The following is an 18,984-nucleotide window of genomic DNA, read 5'->3' as shown; positions in this document are numbered from 1 at the left end:
CAAGGATTCTGAGGCTCCGTCTAACATACTTTGGACATGTTGTAAGGAGGGACCGGTCCTTGGAGAGGGACATCATGCTTGGGAGGGTGGAGGAATGGTGTAGGAGGGGAAGGCGCTCTATGAGGTGGATTGATTCAGGTCCTAAAAAATACCCTTCCCAAGTAACAAACCGGAAGGTGTATCCACTGTATCTGTTGTCTATTGCTGCAACCTTTGCATAATTTCCAGTATAAAACAACAAGAAATTATCTCAGCTCATTTTGATGGGAAATCTGGGTCTGGTTCACTCACAGAGTTCTAGCTCAGTATGTCTATAAGATTCAGCAAAGTTACCTGCCAAAGCTTCAGTAGTCAGAAGGTTGCTGGTGGGAGATCCCTTCCAAACTCATTCCCGGGGTTATTGGCAATCCTAACGTCTTTACCGGTTCTTGGCAGAAAATTGCTATTTGCCATCTGGACCCCTTGAAGATTGCTGTCTTCCCTCAGCACAACTGAACAAGAGTGCAAAGGTGAGCCTTCCGGACAAGGCGCCACAGAGTTTAGTTACCTAATCTAAACATATGACACGCCATCACATTTCTTGTCTTTTTAAAAAGCAACTTCAAAACCAATTGTGTGTATATATATATGAAGTGAATAACCCAAGAACAAGTATTTGAGAAAGTGTGGGTTATTGAGAGCCATTCTAGAGACTACTGACCAAACCAATTTTAAAAACAAAACAAACTTGAATTCTTGTCTCATCCTTCAATCAAATAGACATTCTTTTTGAGTTGAAATGATGTGTTAGTCTGGGATCTAAGAAATCCAAAGATGTGTATGACTTTTCTTTCTAGAAAAATGACAAAAGAAAAAAAAAAACCAGGAGCATATTTGTGCCATCAATCAAACAAGTGATAGAATAACTGGTCATGGGAGAAAGCTTTAATTACTTTCTTTAGAAAGTTTCTCTGAGAAAATTTTGTGTGTGTGTGTGTGCATTAAAATGGATTTTATTACAAATTGTAGGTGGATAATTTATTAGTATGTTTTATTTTAGAAAAATACATTTCATGAAACGAGAACTATTGTTCTTACAAGTTGAGTCTGCTGTGAGTCAAAGCAACTCTGATCAATGAATCTGAAACTTGCCCTCTCCTACGCAAACCTAATCAAGTCTGATATCCTTGAGCTTATTATTACAATCAATTCATCTTCAGGATCTTTCTATCTCTCCCTGACTCTCTACCTTTCCATGACTGATATCGTTCTCCAAGAACTGGCCTCCTGTAACTACAGGCTCCAAGTAAGTGAGATGAGGGGGTTTCATCATATTTCCCTCTGAGGAGCATTCTGCTTGCACTTCCTCTAAGATATGTTTGTTTGTCCACGTGACAGTAAGTACTCTTCTCTAACAACAGAGATCAAAGGCATAGATTCTTCTATAATCCTAACTTCATTGTTCAATTTTCAGATGCATAACAAGTAAATGAGAAGATCATGGCTTGGATTTGGGACAGAGCGTATCCTATGGGTAAGGAATTATGCTTTGTACCATAGACTAGGCCATCTAAGTTTGATCCCATTTGTCCCCTATGACCTTTATGGTTTTGGGATTTTTCTCCCAGGTGTCTGATCCAACTTGAGTTGATTTTTGTGTATAACATGAGATGTGGATCTCGTTTCAGCTTTCTGTAGGTAGCGGTCCTATTTCACTAGCATTAACAGACACAATGAAAAATGCTCAAAATCACTAGCAATAAGAAAGATGCAAATCAAAACCACAGTGAGATACCATCTCACTTCAAGTAGCAGTACCCAAGTTTAACAGGACAGCAAGTAACAAATGTTGGAGTGGATGTGGAGAGATAGGAACATTTAAACACTGTAGGTGGGGTTCTAAAATGGTACAACCACTCTGGAAAGTAGTTTGACATTTCCTCAGAAAACTGAACACAGACATTTCAGACGACTCAGCTTTTCACTGCTTGGAATATACCTGGAGAAATTGAGAACTGATGCATAAATGGAGACTTGTACACCTTTATTCATAGCAGCATTATCCATCATGGCAAGAACATGGGAACAGCAGCATAGCTCAACCACAATTAAATGTTGTTGTTGTTGTTATGTGTCATCGAGTCGTTTGCGACTCATAGCGACCCTATGCACAACAGCCCTAAACCCTGCTCTATCCTGCGCCAACCGCACTGCCTCTGACACACCCATCCCGATTACCCCAGTCACTGAATCAATCCATCTCATAGAGGGTCTTCCCCTCCTGTGCTGTCCCTCCACCCTCCCAAGCATGATGTCCCTCTCCAAGGACCCGTCCCTTCTGGCAGTGTGTCCAAAGTATGTCAGACGAAGCCCCAGAATCCTTGCCTCCAAAGAGTAGCTTGGTTTAATCCTCTCCAAGATGAATCTGTTTGTTTTCCTGGCAGTCCATGGTACATTTAGTACTCTTCTCCAGCACCACAGCTCAAAAGCATCCACTCTCCTGGTATAGTCACATGATGGAATACTACCACGCAGCATGCAGGAACAATGATTTTGCAAGTCACTACCTAATGTGGGAGGGACTGGAGAGCATTAGGCTAAGTGAGCTAACTCAGTCCAATAAGGACAGATACTGTATAAGACCATTATTGTAGAAATAGATAACTAGTCAAATACACATGAGGATCTAAGGCATAAAGTGGGAGACAGAGAGGTGAGGATGGATGGGAACAGTAATCATAGGGGAGCACAATGTGATGGGTACAGGGTGAGGTGGTGGTTGTTAGGTGCTGTAGATTTGAGTACAATCAGTGACCCTAAAACAAAAGATTGGAACTGTGTTCTATCCTGCACCATCCTCACACCTCCTGACACCCAAAAGTGCATTGCAGCAGTCACTGTGTCAATCCACCTAGCTGATGGTCTTTCTCCCCTTTACTAACCCTCCACCCTTCCCAGCGCCATGTCCTTCTCCAATGACTAGTACCTCATAACAACGTGCTCAAAAGGAAATGGGAAAGATCTAGTCTGAAAAAACAATGTGTACAAACTTTGTAAGTAAACCAGTATAAAATTAAAATTTTATATTAAAAAAAAAGAAAAAACCCTAAACATATAAATCCCATGTGACCCAGCTATTCTGCTGCTAGGTATATATGACAAAGAAATCAGACTTGAGACATGAATGGAGATGTGTGTACCTATTTCAAGGCAGTATAACCCAATGCTCCTCAAGAAATGAATGGATTGAGAAAGTGTGGTACATTCACACAACGGAATACTATGCAGCACAAAGGAACAATGATTTCATAAATTATGAAACATGGGAGAGTCTAGAGAACGTTTTGCTGAGTGAAATAACTCAGTCTCATAAGGACAAATATTTCACATGTGCATCATTGTAAAAATAGAAAGATGGCTGAGCAAGGTATATATAAATGTTCAAAACAGGAAGTGCAGTGCAGCTTCTTACCACGAGGTCATAAAACCTCCCTAAGAATAGCCGTAGCTCAATAATATTAATTATGTAAAATATAATGTATGTGAATCATTCTATTAACCATAATGTAAATTAAAGATCATATTAAACACAATGCACATCAATGAAACACAATATACATGAATTTTTACATGCACCCAATAAAAATATTGTTGTTGTTGTTATGTGCTGTTGAGTAACCTGCAACTCACAACAACCCTAAACAATAGCCCTAAACCCTGCTCTAGTCCTTGCCAATCTTATTGTCTCCAACACCCCTATCCTTATTACCTCAGTGACCAAATCAACCCATCTCATCGAGGGTCTTCTTTCCCTGAGCTGTCCCTCCACCCTCCCAAGAATGACACCCCTCTCTACGAACTGGTCCCACCTTGCCTTGCAACATGTCCAAAGTATATTAGACGAAGCTTCTGAATCCTTGTCTCCAAGGAGCAGCCTGGTTTCACCCTGTTTAGGATGAACTTGTTTGTTCTCCTAGCAGTTCATGGTATACTCAGTGCTCTTCTCCAGCACCAGAGATCAAAGGCTTCAACTCTCCTTCTATCACCCCTAGTCATTGTCCAGCTCTCTGATGTATAGCAAGTAATTGCAAAGACTATGGCCTGGACCAGGAGCACCTTTGTCTCCAGACTGACATTGTTGCTCTGCAGTACTTCGGAGATGTCTCTGACAGTAGACTTTTCCAGTGCAATTAGTCTTTTAATTTCCTGATGGCTAGTATCAAGAGTGTTGATTGTGGAGCCAAGCAAACTGTAGCTGTCAACAATCTCAGTCTCTTCATCTTTGTTTTCTTGGTATTGAGCTTCAATACATACTGAAGGTTACAGTCCTTGACCTTCTTTAGCAAGTGCTTCAGGTCTTCCTCAGTTTCACCAAGCAATAAAAATATGAGAAGGAAATAATATTAGAGATGCTTAGTGTAGGATATTTTTCCAGCAATGAGTAGGTATTTGACACATTCATAGTGGACGCTATGGTATAGGTGTCTTTATCATCTTATTCTAAAACATTGGCACTCTTTTTTTCCTGGACAACTATCTTCCCTTTCTTTTTCTGTTTCATTTCAGTAATTGTGCGAGTACCTTCTTGTAAAACAAATCTCATTTGATTACTAGACCAAATCAGCCTGTTTGTGTACAGAACCGCAAGGGACTAGAATTTAATCTCTGGAGTACTTAACATTCCTGTGAGTCAGAAGCAAAGTTAAAGTAAATTGATGGTCAGAGACACCAATGCCTAAAATCATGGGTAGAGCTGACAGGCCCAATCTTTGTTCTATTAAAAGCTTGTAGACACATTGATATTTTTCTCAATAACTCCCAAGAGAGATTGAGAGTGAATACCACTCAAAATGCTAATAGAAGTGGTTTGGACCATTAGCAAAAGTACATTAATGGTCTCCTATTAATGCTTAAAAAATCCTGAATTTAAATGGATACTACTCAGATGAAATTTGCACCAATTTTGTTGATTTTGAAACAGAAGTCTATAGTATAATCTCTATGTACTGTCACATATGTATGCTTTTGAGGGTCTATTTTTTTTTCCTCCCGGCTTTTCTAATTATTAAGTGGAAGAAGAAAAAGGAATGTTCTTCTTTGTTAATCTTTTCTTATGGATTTAGGTTTTGATTTAGGTTTTGTGTTGTTTTGAATTCTTTTTCGACTGTATTTATATTTTTTCCAGTATCATTCTCTCTTTGAATTTGGAAGGTGTGCGAATAATCCAGAAGCAAGAGCATTGCAAATAGACTGTGATTGTCTGCTAGTCTAAATGTTTCTTGTGCAGATCTACCAGCGGTTTTGCAGAGTAAAGGCTTGCAGAGTTGCTTCCACAAAGATTAAAGGCAAGAAACCCCTACTAATTATTTCTACTGTTAGTGAAGGAGATTACCATGAATCAGGGCCTGACTGACTTAAGGGTTGTTGTTGTGTTGTTGTTACGTGCTGTCGCGTCGCTTACAACTCATAGCGACCCTATGTACAACAGCCCTAAATTCTGCTCTGTCCTGTGCCAATCATTGCCTCTGACACTCCCATCCTGATTACTCCAGTCACTGAATCAATCCACCTCATAGAGGGTCTTCTCCTCCTGTGCCGTCCCTCCACCCTCCCAAGCATGATGTCCTTCTTCAAGGACCTGTCCCTCCTTAAAACATGTCCAAAGTATGTCAGACGGAGCCTCAGAATCCTCACCTCTAAGGAGCAGCCTGGTTTAACCCTCTCCAAGATGAATCTGTTTGTTTTTTTAGCAGTCCATGGTACCCTCAGCACTCTTCTCCAACACCAAAGCTCAAAAGCATCAATTTTCCTTCTATCCACCCTGGTCATTGTCCAGCTCTCTGACTCATAACAAGTGATTGCAAAGACCATGGCCTGTACCAGATGCACCTTAGTCTCCAGAGACACACAGTTACTTTTGAGTACTTTAGAGAGGTCCCTAACAGGAGACTTTCCTGTCACAATACATCTTTTAATTTCCTGGCTGCTGGTGCCAAAGAGTGTTGATTGTGAATAAACTGTTGATACTGCATCTGAATAATCCAAAGTAAGAAAATAGAGTCAATAGGTAAAGTTCAGCCTGTAAAACACGTATGTGGAAAAGGTTAAAGTTGCTGAAGAGAAGTCAATGTGGTAGCTTTCCACAAACTAGCAGGCAAGTTGATCTGTAATCATCTATGTCATACCCGAAAGCAATGGGCTTCTAATAAGAACAGATAACAGACATTTATTATTTCTTTTCAAATATCATAATACTGTTGAAAATTTTGGCTTGATTTTATTAGACTTGAGGTCAAAGACGGTCCTTTTTGGTCTTATTTATTCTTAAATCATGTGTTTTTATTTCTTTCTTTTAAAAAAATTATATGAATGGTTGGTTACCCATGGTAGACAGTGATTAAAACAAGCTTGGAAGCAGGAGTGGTATCCACTTCTGTAATAGCTTGCCTCTGGAAACCCTATGAACATGGATAAAGGATGAAAGTTATGCAAGTGTCCAGGACTTTTGTTCATAGGGTCTCTATGAGTTGCCTACGACTCGATGGCACTTAACAACAACAACAACAACAACATTAGTGCCTATTACTCCTAACTTTATGGGGCTTAACAACAACAGCATTAGTGTATAGCATGTTTTTACTTTATGTCTGAATTTAACTTGACACCTTTTTGTTACTAATGGAAGGCTTAAAGCCGGGGACCCATCACAAGCACAAGTGTTTGCTAGCAGTGGCATAAGCTGTAGGGATTTGGGCTCCTAGTTCAAAGGCAGTGCCTCTCTGAGGTTTCAATTCACTTACAGCTATGTGGAGAAACATGGGTAATCTCCGGCTCAATGGACAGACTCAGAAACTCAATGGAGATTTGACTCTGCATCGGTTCTTATTTGATGCTAATGAGGTCAGGTTACTGCTGCTTCTTCAGTTAATCAAATGGCAGAATCTTAATGGGACTCCCGACATTCCCGGTGTCCTTTTGAGAATTAATCCCAGTGTTGCTAAGTGAAGAGTAAAACAGTCACTTTCTGCTCAGATCAGCCCAATTGTGGGCTTTCTTCTTTTACAACCTAGGAACTAATGTCCCAGGAGCAGAGTGACGAAAGATTAGAGTCAATGCCAACGACGCTGTCCTGTCTGCTTGCCAATTATGCTCTGTATTTGGGATTTATGTAGTTTCTACTTTAAGTTCTGAGATCTTGGTTTCAGTTTTGAAATCTAATCTAAGTCTTTGAGTAACTCTGTTAAACTGGTAATTGGATTTTTTAGCCTTGAACCAGCTTAACTTTAGGTAACATTAACAGCAGCCCTCTCTCATCAAAATGCACACTTAAGTTCTACATTTTTAACTCTATTTAAATGTTATCTCAAATTTTTAACTCTATTTAAATGTTATCTCAGTTAAGTTTTTTTTTTTCCTATATTTCTTCTCGTCTATCTCTCGGTAGGGTCTACTCATTGTAAACTGCCAATACCAGTACCATATGTTTAAAGTAGAACTTTCTGATCCTTCTTATCTGCCGTAGACACTGACTAGAAGAATTAAAAAAATGTATCTATATTCCTCATTGTTTTAGAAGCAGTTTTCCCTTGCTACATTTGTTGCTGTTGTTATTAGATGCCATCGAGTCAAGTACAACTCATGGTGACTCTATGAACGATGGACTTAAACCTCATCCTATCCTGTGTCATCCTCACATGTCCTGACACACCAGAGCCCATTGTGACAGTCACTGTGTCAATCCACCCGGTTAAGGGTCTTCCTCTCCTTCGCTGACCCACAACCCTTCCAAGCATCATGTTCCTCTCCAGGGAATAGCCCTTCCTAGAAACACATCTGAACTATGTGATATGAACCCTTCTCATCCTTGCCTCCAAAGAGCATTCTAGCTGAACCCTCTCAAAGATGTATTTATTTGTTCTTTTGACTGTTCAACTTTTTTCAACCTCACAACTCAACAGCATCAATTCTTCTTCTGTAATCCCTCTTCACACTGTCCAGCTCTCAGTTGCTATATCAAGGACATCAAATACTACTTTATGGGGAAAGTTCAAGTCTTACTCATCTTTATGACCTCCTTCACTTACCAGAGACTCATAAAAGTTTCAATTGAGTTATCAAATTTTGACTCATACCCAATGACATGTCAGGTTGTGTGACTTCCTCATGATACCACTATTCTTTACTCTAATGCAATAATTAACAAAAGAAACAAAAGATCTATAGTGTTTGCCTCATTTAATTCACAAGAATGCCCCAAATTTTAATACATTTTAATTGTGATATTATACTTCAAGTATTAAATCTAACTGAAAATTTCAAGTGAAATAATTTTAATTCCACTTTCATCATCATTAAGGCATTTTAGGTTCATTAACTGACTAGTTATAAATTTATATTTGCAAATGGATTTATTCTATATGACCCTTTTACTTTGTTTCAAGGGTGTGGTTCTTAAATTAAGTTTTACTTAACTTATGTTGCTGTTAGATGCCTTAAGCTTAGAATTTATTCATAGCTGACGATCTAGCAAGTTTTTCCATACTGTAAATTATACAGGAGGAGATTGCCCAAACGTCTCCCATGGAAGAGTTGAAAACTTAAAATCATTTGGGTGCAGTCGAGTTGACAGTACAACTCTTTGATACTAGGCCATTGATATAAAATATAAATTGTGTGTATTAATATGTCTTTTTTAATACCAAAACGAAGCATATATTATGTGCCTCATATGGGCTTTCAGAACTTCAAAGAAAGAAAGAGATGAGAATGATCTTACCTTTTACATGCGACAACTTAATGGTAAAAGTTAAATAGTCTTCGATAAATTACAAAATTAATGACAAAGTAATATTGTAAAAATGTACTGCATATGAGGTTTAAATATAAAGTAATAAAAATACAAATGTTATATCTTTAATTTTTTCATTGGAACTTAGAGATAGAGGAATCTATACAAATATATTGAAAAGTTTTCCAATGCTCTGTGAAGGCAAGATTCTATTTTTATCACCATTATCATTTATTCTGAACATCGTCTTCCAGATCAAGAAAACGAAGGAGACCAAAATTGAGTTGTCAACACTAACTAAATCAGTAACAGACCAAGAACCAAAATCTAATTTGGCTTATGCCCAATTAGTATTCCTTCAGTTAAAAATTTGCAGAAACTAGGGACTTAGCAAAGTGAAGATGAGTTAAATCAAGGAGTGAAGTTTTGCTTCGGATCATTAGACAAGGAGACGTGATTAAGATGATGAAATAATTTCATGATCTTGTCTATGATGACTGCTACCTCAATTTTAAATTTAAAAATCCATTAATTAAATATGATGTTGCTAATTTATTGAGATGGATTTCTTAGTTCCTTATATGGATTTATTCAAATTTACCAAGCGAGGCTTTTAAATCTCTCTGGAAAACAGTTCTTTTCTAACTCACCTGGGTACAGTGTGAGTTTAAATTGACTAAATGGTAAATCAATTTTTAAATATTGTCATAAAACTATAAGCTTTCCCACCTGCTTAGACTTTCTCAAAGACATTTTCCCTCTCCTTACTTATTAATTTAGCTTTGCATTATCAACCTTTCTTTTTCTTTTAAATAATTCCCATCAGCTTACAAATATCTTTAAAAAATTAATTTCTTTTAAAATTTTCACAGAGGATGCTCTTTCTGCTGTTAAGAGGTGAGATGAACCATTTTAATGATTGTTCTGAAACATCTCCCAAAATGTTCCTAAAATTGATCATACTCTATCACGGGAAAAACAGTTCTCTCTAGAAGCAGCTGCTGGATCCAAACCATTTGCCTTTAGATTGAGAGTGCAAGTCCTTACATACTACACCACCAGAGCTCCCTATAGGGGTAACAGTACCATCTAAAAAAATTAGAAGACATCAAGTCAACTAAGACTCATAATGACCTTGTTGTTGTTGTTGTTCATAGCCTTTGAGTCGAGCACGACTCATAGTGACCCTATGAACAAAAGTCCTGAAGCCCCTCTACAACTATCGACATTTATCAAAGTTCATAGTTTAAGAAGACATGTTGTTTAGGAAATATATGCCACTCCTGCTTCCAAACCTGTCATAGAATGTTATTGGTTGAGTCCTCTGCAATGCATAGTGACCCCTAAGTACAGCAGCTCTGAACCCTGCCCTGTCCTGAGCCAGTCTCACTAATTCTGACACACCAACCCCCATTGCCCCAGTCACTGTATCAATCCATCTCATCTGGAGTCTTCTCCTGCTCTGTCCATCCACCCTTCTGAGCATGATGTCCTTCTCCAAGGATCAATCTCCCCTCGTCACATTGCCCAAAATAAGTGAGTTGAAGCTTAAAAATCCTAGCCTCCAAGGAGAGACAAATCTATTTGTTTTCTTGGTAGTTCATGGTATGTTCAAGACTCTTCTCCAGCACCACAACTCAAAGGCATCTGTTCTTCTTCTGTCATCCTTAGTCATTGTCCAACTCTATGAAGCATAACAAGTAATTGAGAAAACCATGGCCTGGGTTAGGTGCACCTTTGTATCTAGACTGACATTGTTACTCTTCAGCACTCTGGAGAGGTCCATGATAGCAGATTTTCCCAATGCAATTTGTCTTCTGATTTCCTAACTGCTGGTGTTAAGAGAGTTGATTGTGGATCTGAGCAAGCTGTAATTGTTAACAACTTCAATCTCTTCTCCATCTATCATGGTGCTCCCAATTGACCCAGTGGTGAGAATCTTTGTCTTCTTGATGTTGAGCTTCAATCCATATTGAAGACCGCAGTCCTTGACCTTTTGCAGCAAGTGCTTCAGGTCTTCTTCAGTTTCAGCAAGCAAGGTTGTTTCATAATGACCTCATGAACAACAAATCATGAACACTGTCTTGTCCTGAGATGTGTTCACAATCTCTTTTATGCTTGAGCCTACTGTTACAGCCACTGCTTCAATCCATGTTGTTGTGAATCTTCTTCTCTTTCTCTGAACCTCTGTTTTTCCCATCACGACCTCCTTTTATGAGGACTTGCCCTTCCTGACCATATGTGCAAGTAAGTGAGATAAAATGTCATCATCCTTGCCTCTGAGAAGCACCCTGGTTGCACTTTGTCCAATATAAACTTGTTTTATTCTTTTGGCAATCAATGGGATATGTAACACCCTTCTCCAGCAGCATAACTCAATGACATCAATTCTTCTTCTGTTATTCCTATGCATTATGCTCATGGGGCATTAAGTCTGTGTTAAGTGGGGAAGTGCAATTCAGAAATGGAGGATGAGAATGGTTACACAACTTAACTGCAGTCAATGTCATTGAATTTTACTAATTCATCCAGGAATGGTTGAATTGATGGGTATATTTGAAGCAATGATAACAATAATATAATAAATATAATAAGAAGAATAAAAACAAAAATAAATTCTTCCCTTGAGTGTATAAGTAGATAGATGATGGATAGATAGATAGATAGATAGATATAGATAGACTTATCTTCTGAAGTATTTTTAGCTTTTTAAAAACTTTATCTCTCTACAATCTGAGTACCATCTCCTCAGCTCCTTTAAATTTGTTCACATTAAGATCAAATGTGACATTTACTAACTGCCAAATGTAATGCTCACATTTATTGGTTCAACTTCCTAGATCATGAAATAGAATTTAATATTGCTGACTTTCTTGGCACACATTCTTTGTGGAATATTGTATTTCCCAAAGATGACAGCGCCAATACGTATCCTTTACTACATGTTTTTTGCATCAAAATGATATTGTTATTTCTCCATTAAGAGGTACATTTTCTTCCCCTTGAATTTAAGTGAACATTTGAACATGTCTTGAATAACAGATTTAAGGCTGTATACCATCTGAGGCTAGGTCATAAAGGTGATATGTATTCTTCTTGGCTTTCTCTCTTGGGATGTGTGCCTTTGGAAACTTAAGATGGCATATCAGAAGTCTAACAATCATGGAATTCTGTTCTATTCTGGAGAAAGTGCATAGAAGTACTAAATCTTTACAAGGAAAGACACTTATAAGTTATAGATATTTCAGACATAGATCGCAGCTGTGAGAGGTGTTTTGTGTTTGGTTTGGTTTTTGTTCTCCCCAAACAGGCATCAGATATTTAAAGAAGGAAAACTTCGTATAATTTCAGTTTGCTGCCTTTAAACTATTCCAAATGAAAGCAGAGCAACCAAGATTAATACTCTGCCGATGCTGTAAATTCAACAGTGAAGTAATCTTGCTGTTTTTGTTAAGTGGCCTATGTATTGGTATATTGCCCTTGAATAGCTTCAATACCTGAACTACAATCTCACAGATATTTCTTTTGCTTCTCAATTTCATTCATTGGTTTCTATTCTTGTCCCAGAATCCTGATTGTAGAATATTTCACAACCCTAGCTATCCATTATTTTATATATATACTGTCTAAATTGCTTTATTTCATGGTATCCATGTTAATGATCTCCTCTTTTCTACCACATTGCACTTCTCTCCCTGGTTAATCCTCTCAATGCCAAACATAAATATTCAACGTTCTACTTTAAGATTTTCACTTGAAGATGTAAACGGAACTCAAACTTAAAACATACGATGTCTAGTTATTGCTTTCTCTCTGTTGTTGTTGTTGTTGTTTTTGTTGCTGTTATGTGTTATATAGTCACCTGTGACTCATAGTGACCCTATGTACAATAGCTCTGAAACCTGCTCTATCCTGAGCCATTCTCATTGTCTCCAACACAACTAATCCTGTTACCCTAGTCACTGAGTCAATCTATCTTATGTAGGGTCTTTCTCTTCTACACTATTCCTCCACCCTTCCAAAGCATGATGTACTTCTTTAAGAACTGGTCCGTTTTGGCGATGTACCCAAAGCACATGAGATGAAGCTTCAAAATTCTTGACTCCTTTGAGAAGAGCTTGGTTTCACCCTCTCTAGGATAGAAAGATTTGTTTTCTTTGCAGTCACAGTATGCTCAACACTCTTCTCCAGCACCGAAACTGAAAGATGATGATTCTTTTCTTATCATTTTTATTTATTGTCCATCTTTCTGATGCATAACAAGCAATTGCAAAGACCATGGCCTTGATCAGACAGGCACACCTTAGTCTCCAGACTGGCATTAACACTGTATTCAAAAGAAATTAATGGCAATCAAGGAAATGAAGGACTCATCCTGACAACATTTTCAGTTATGGTTTTTATATAATAGAATTGGCCATAAAATGATACACAGAAAGTCCATAAACTTATCTTTAGGAATTTTATCAGTTTATAACAAAAGAGAATGTAGCAAAACACAATATAAAAAAGTTCTTAAACCTCAAAACTTTTATTAACAACAATCAGAAGCTAGAAAGTCATTCATTTATAAATCTGATTTGTTTTTAAAAGAAGATATATTTGATAAAGGAGGACTTGCATGTACTACTAAGAACTGAGCTAGGTAAGTCAAAATTGTTACTGTTGCTTTTGTTGTTGTTGTGTGCCTTTGAGTTGCCTGCAAATCATAGTGGCCCAATGCACAACACCTCTGAAGCCTACCCTATCCTTAGCCTTTCTCACTGACTCTGACACATCAACTCTCATTGTTAGTGTTTCAATCTATCTGCTCTGAGGTCTCCCACTCCCACACTGTTCCTCCACCCTTCCAAGAATGATGTCCTTCTCTAAAGACCTGTCCCTCTTGGCCACGTGGCCAAAGTATGTGAGATGAAGCTTCAAAATCCTATCCTCTAAGGAGAAACTTGATTTCACTCTTTCCAAGACAGATTTCTTTGTGTTTTTTTTTTTGCCAATCCATGTTATGTTCAAGACTCTTCTCCAGTACTATAATTCAAAGGCATCAATTATTCTGTCATTCTTAGTCATTTTGCAGCTCTTTGATACATAGCGAATAATTGCGAAGACCATGGGTTGGATCAGGCGAACCTTAATCTCTAGACTGACATGTTCCCTGACACCAGATTTTCCCAGTGCAATTCATCTTTTGACTTCCAGACTGCTGGTGCCAAGAATATTGATTGTGGAAGCCAGCAAGCTGAAATTGTTAACAACCTCAATCTCTTCTCCATTATTCATGGTACTGCCAATTGGCCCAATGGTGAGGATATTTATATTTTTGATGTTGAGCTTCAATCCATATTTCAGACTGCAGTCCTTGACCTTCTGCATGCAGCAAGTACTTCTGGTCTTTCTCAGTCTCAGCAAGCAAGGTTGTGTCATCACAATGTCAGTTGTTGATAAATCTTCCTCCAATCCTGATGTTACTTTGCTCCTTATAAAGTTCAGCCTCCTAGATGTTCTTTTCTGCATATAAATTGAATAGGTATGGAGATAGGACACATCCCTGACACATTCCTTTCCTGATTTTAAACCATGCAGTATTTCCTTGCTCTGTTCTGAGGACTGTGTTGTGTACTGAGTATAGGTTTCATATGAGCACAATTAAGCCTTCTGGGATTCCCATTCTCCTCAAGGTTAAGCCACAACTTGTGATCTACACAGTCATATACTTTTACATAGTCAGTGAAACCCAAATATGCAGATTCTTCTGTATTCTTCGCTTTCTGCCAACATAAATTTGACATTGTCAATAATGTCTCTAGTGCCATGACCTCTTCTAGACCCAGCTTGTATTTCTGGTAGTTTTCTGTGAATGTACCGTTCTAGTCATTTTTTAATACTCTCCAGCAAAATTTTGCTTGCTTGGGATATTAGTGATATTGTTAGATAATTTCCACACTTTGTTGGGTCACTTTTTTTGGAATGGGAATAAAATGGATCTCTTCCTGTCAGTTGGCCATGTAGTTCTCTTACCAATTTCCTGCACAGCCTAGTGAGCATCTGTTTGTTTAAATACATCAATTGGCATGTCATCAATTCCTGGGGACTTATTTTTTTCCATGTCCTTTAGAGCAGCATGAACTTCCTCTTCATCATATTGCCTCTTGTTCTTATGTTGTGTCAGTTATGGATAATATCTCCCAGGATTAGGATTGAACTTTAATACATTAACTGGCAAAATGTGCCTGGGTGGATTTCAAAATGATCAAGTCTGTACTTTTCTTTTCCACCACGATTTAGAATAGTATCATCTTTAAAGGGGCATCACCTGTAGCTACTCGCGCTGCTAAGCCGGAGACTGATCTGTCTAGCAGTTCCACTTTCCTGGAGGCTCTGCAGAAGAAAGATGGGAAGTACCATTGCATTTTAGGGTCTTCAAAACTTGATGGATGTTTAACAGTGAGAGCTTTTTGAATCTACATAGGTTATTCAGTATCTGTCTGACATTTTCTTTTCAGTACATTCACTCTTCTACTATTGAGGTTGCTATGCAAAGATTAATGTTAGATAAAATGAGAGGATGACACATCAGATTATAACACGGAGGATGGTTACATCATTACATAATTGTCAGACTACATCATTACATATTTGTCAAACCACTGAGAACTATCGTCTACCTAAATACACAGAACGTTGACCATCACAAGCAGTGTTTCTTTGACTTGAACCTAGTGCTCATTACTGACAGACAGACATGTGTCATCAATGTGTTCAATAGTCAGATCATAGATTTGTTTTATACTGTTGTTTAAAAGATGAAATAGCAGAGGAAAAATATGTATAATGTTTTGTTGTTGTTGTTGTTATGTGCTGTCGAGTCGTTTGTGACTCATAGCGACACTATGTACGACAGCCCTAGACCCTGCTCTATCCTGTGCCAATCGCATGGCCTCTGCCACACCCATCCTGATTACCCCAGTCACTGAATCAATCCACCTCATAGAGGGTCTTCCCTTCCTGCGCTGTCCCTCCACCCTACCAAGCATGATGTCCCTCTCCAAGGACATGTCTCTCCTTACAACATGTCCAAAATATGTCAGACGAAGCACCAGAATTGTTGCCTCCAAGGAGTAGCCTGGTTTAACCCTCTCCAGCGTAAATCTGTTTGTATTCTTGGCAGTCCAGGGTACCTTCAATACTTTTCTCCAGCACCACAGTTCAAAGGCAGCAATTTTCCTTCTGTCTTCCCTAGTCATTGTCCAACTCTCTGATGCATAACAAGTGATTGCAAAGACCATGGCCTGTATCAGGCGTACCTTAGTCTCCAGAGAGACACTGTTGCTCTTGAGTACTTTAGAGAGGTCCCTAACAGCAGACTTTCCCATCACAATACGTTTTTTTATTTTCTGGCTGATGCTATAAAATCAATTACAACTCATAGTAGCCCTAAGAAAAACAGATCTGAATCTTGTCCCACTTGTGCATCCTCATGGCTTCTGTCCTGTCCTGTTAAAATCCACTGGGGTATTTATAGTGTCAGCCCATCTCATTCAGGGGTTTTCTCTTTTGTTGACCTTTCCCAGCATGATAGCTTTCTTTTCATTCACAACATACTTCTTTGTTCTTTTGAGAGTCAACAGTATATTCACAATTCTTGATAAGCACTGCAATTCAAAGGCATCAATTCTTTTATTACTCTTACTTCTTGTTCACCATTCAGATGCTAAGAAAGCACTGGAAGGTATCATGGCTTCTCAGAGGCACACTTTAATCTTTGAAAAGAACATCCTTCTTCTTTACAACTTTGGAGGAGTCCTGGAAAATGGAGTTCCCAAATAAAATATATCTTTTGATTTCTTAAATGCTGCTACTGTGAATGTTGATGGTGCATTCAAGGAAACGAAATGATTGACAACTACAGTCTTCTCTCCATCTATCTTGATGTTGTCTATTGGTTCAATGTTGGAGAGTTTTGATTTCTTGATTGTGAGTTGTAACCCATATTGAAGGCTGTAGTCTTTGATCTTCTGCAGTCAGTGCTCCAAGATGTCTTCATTTCAGAAAGCAAGATTGTGTCATATGTATAACACTCCTATCCTACAATATAGGAGGAATAATACTTGGAGGAAAAAAATTGTCTCTTCAGGTCAGTGTGATATGTCATCAGGAGAAAATATTCAAAGGAGTGTGCATGAAGGAGTGCAGCTGAGAAATGCCATCAGCAGTTCTGTCAGATTTAGAACACTCTTCTGGAATGATGTTTCAGTCCTGAGGGAGAATATATTTTTCATGTGAGAGAACATTAAATGGTTGTGGTCTGAAGGCAGACTGTGGAAAATTGTATTTTCCAAGGAAGCTGTAATTAGACCTCCCATCTCACTTCTGTCTCTCCCATACTCTTTCCTCAGAAAGTTATCCCTTCCTTTGAAAATAGTGAGGTTGTGTATTATGCTATGTACCTTTCAAAAATAGGCCATAAATGATGTTACCTCCTACTAGTTCACTTGATCACTTGCTCTTAAATCCCACCACTCTAGTGTGTCAGAGATGGTGAAGATGGCACAGAATAGGACAGGATTCATGCTGATTCTTCAGAGTTGCTATGAGATGTCCTCGACTCAATTACTCCCAATTACAACAACAACATGCTCGCAGAAACCTAACAATCCTGTACAGATATGACTATGTGCAGAAGAATCTAGGCTTCAAGCCAGCAGTTCTGCCAGGGCTTCCATCTAACAAGCAGTGCCAACTCGTTCGGCTTGTGAACAAGCTATCTTGAATCGTTCAAGCCCGAATTCTCCTGGCATTGGTGTTTGGTTGACTCTAAGTGCCTATTATCACTTGCTCATTTCTCTTCTGCTTTGACAAAGTGTAGAGGTGGCACATTTGATAAATCTTGCACACGTGTCTAATTCACTTAGACTAATCACAATGCAACTCCACTTAACCACAAAAATAGCAACAGCAATTAGTTATTTCTAACTCTTAACTCACTGTTAATATGCCGGCCTCTGCTTTTACTAACCAATTTATAGTGTATATATATTATAACGTCTTAGCTTATCACAGTATCACAGTGTCTGTCTTTTCCCAAGAGAAAAAAAAAAAGCTATTTACTTGTGCTGACCGTGCAGTTTTACTAGATGCTTCATTAATTGTCATATTGCTCCCTTAAGCTATTATGTGCACTTGCTTTCCCCGTCACCTGCTTCCAATTATTATCTATCTTTTTCTTTGGGTTTCCTGTTTGCCTTACTCTCTTTATTCGTTATAACGCACTCAGAGTTCTAGCTTCCTCCATGTCCCTGATTTAGAGATAGCCTCCCTTCATCTCCCATCATTCTTCACATACATTATTTGCTTTATGTCACACTATATTTGTACAATTCATAAAAGAGTGGTAGTATTTTTATTTACAAATGATGAAACCGAAGTACAGATGATGAATGGCTCACAGGGGGTCATGATTTGTGGACCTTGAAGGGAGTTTAATGCCAGGCAAGCAGAGGTGAAATGCTAGAGTACAAGAGCTAGAGAGAGTCAAGATTACTGATAGAGACCTAAGGAAAAGGGAGTCAAATGGTCCAGGGCATAAGATGACCTTAAGAACAGTAGAAATAAAAAGGGATTAAAAACCCTTAAAACTTATAGCTCCTTTGTTCAGTTAACTTAAAAGTGAATTTCAATTTTTTTAAGTCTCTGTTAATACTTTGCATGAGAAAGAATGCAAGAAAACACACACAGAATATTTATCTCTCCCTCAAGCTTCTCCAATTGGTAAAATTCTTTAGAGATACTGATTAAGTATTGGATTGGTTTTACATTAGTTATTGTTATTTCTCTTCTTCCTTCCAAATACACCTCCTAAACTCAATTTAATACTTTCTTTAACTTTATTCTTGACATGATATTGCTCTGCAGATAGATTTTACTTATTAAATATAAATAATGCAATTTAATGGCTTAGATATAGGTAATTGTTATACTTTATTTGGAAAGAGTTGTTGTTGTTGTGTATTTTAAAGTCAACTATGATTATAGTGACCCTATGAATAATAATACTTGCTGAATCTGAGGAGGACCTGAAGCTCCTGCTGCAAAGGGTCAAGGACTGTAGCCTCCAATATGGACTGAGGCTCAATGTCAAGAAGACAAAGATTCTCACCACTGGACCAATTGGCAGTATCAGGATGGATGGTGAAGAGACTGAGATTGTACACAGCTTT

This window comes from Elephantulus edwardii, unplaced genomic scaffold (genome assembly GCF_000299155.1).
Source record: "Elephantulus edwardii isolate Elephantulus edwardi_28Jun2011 unplaced genomic scaffold, EleEdw1.0 scaffold00088, whole genome shotgun sequence".
Classification (NCBI taxonomy): Eukaryota; Metazoa; Chordata; class Mammalia; order Macroscelidea; family Macroscelididae; genus Elephantulus; species Elephantulus edwardii.
Note: the sequence above shows the minus strand (reverse complement) of the source record.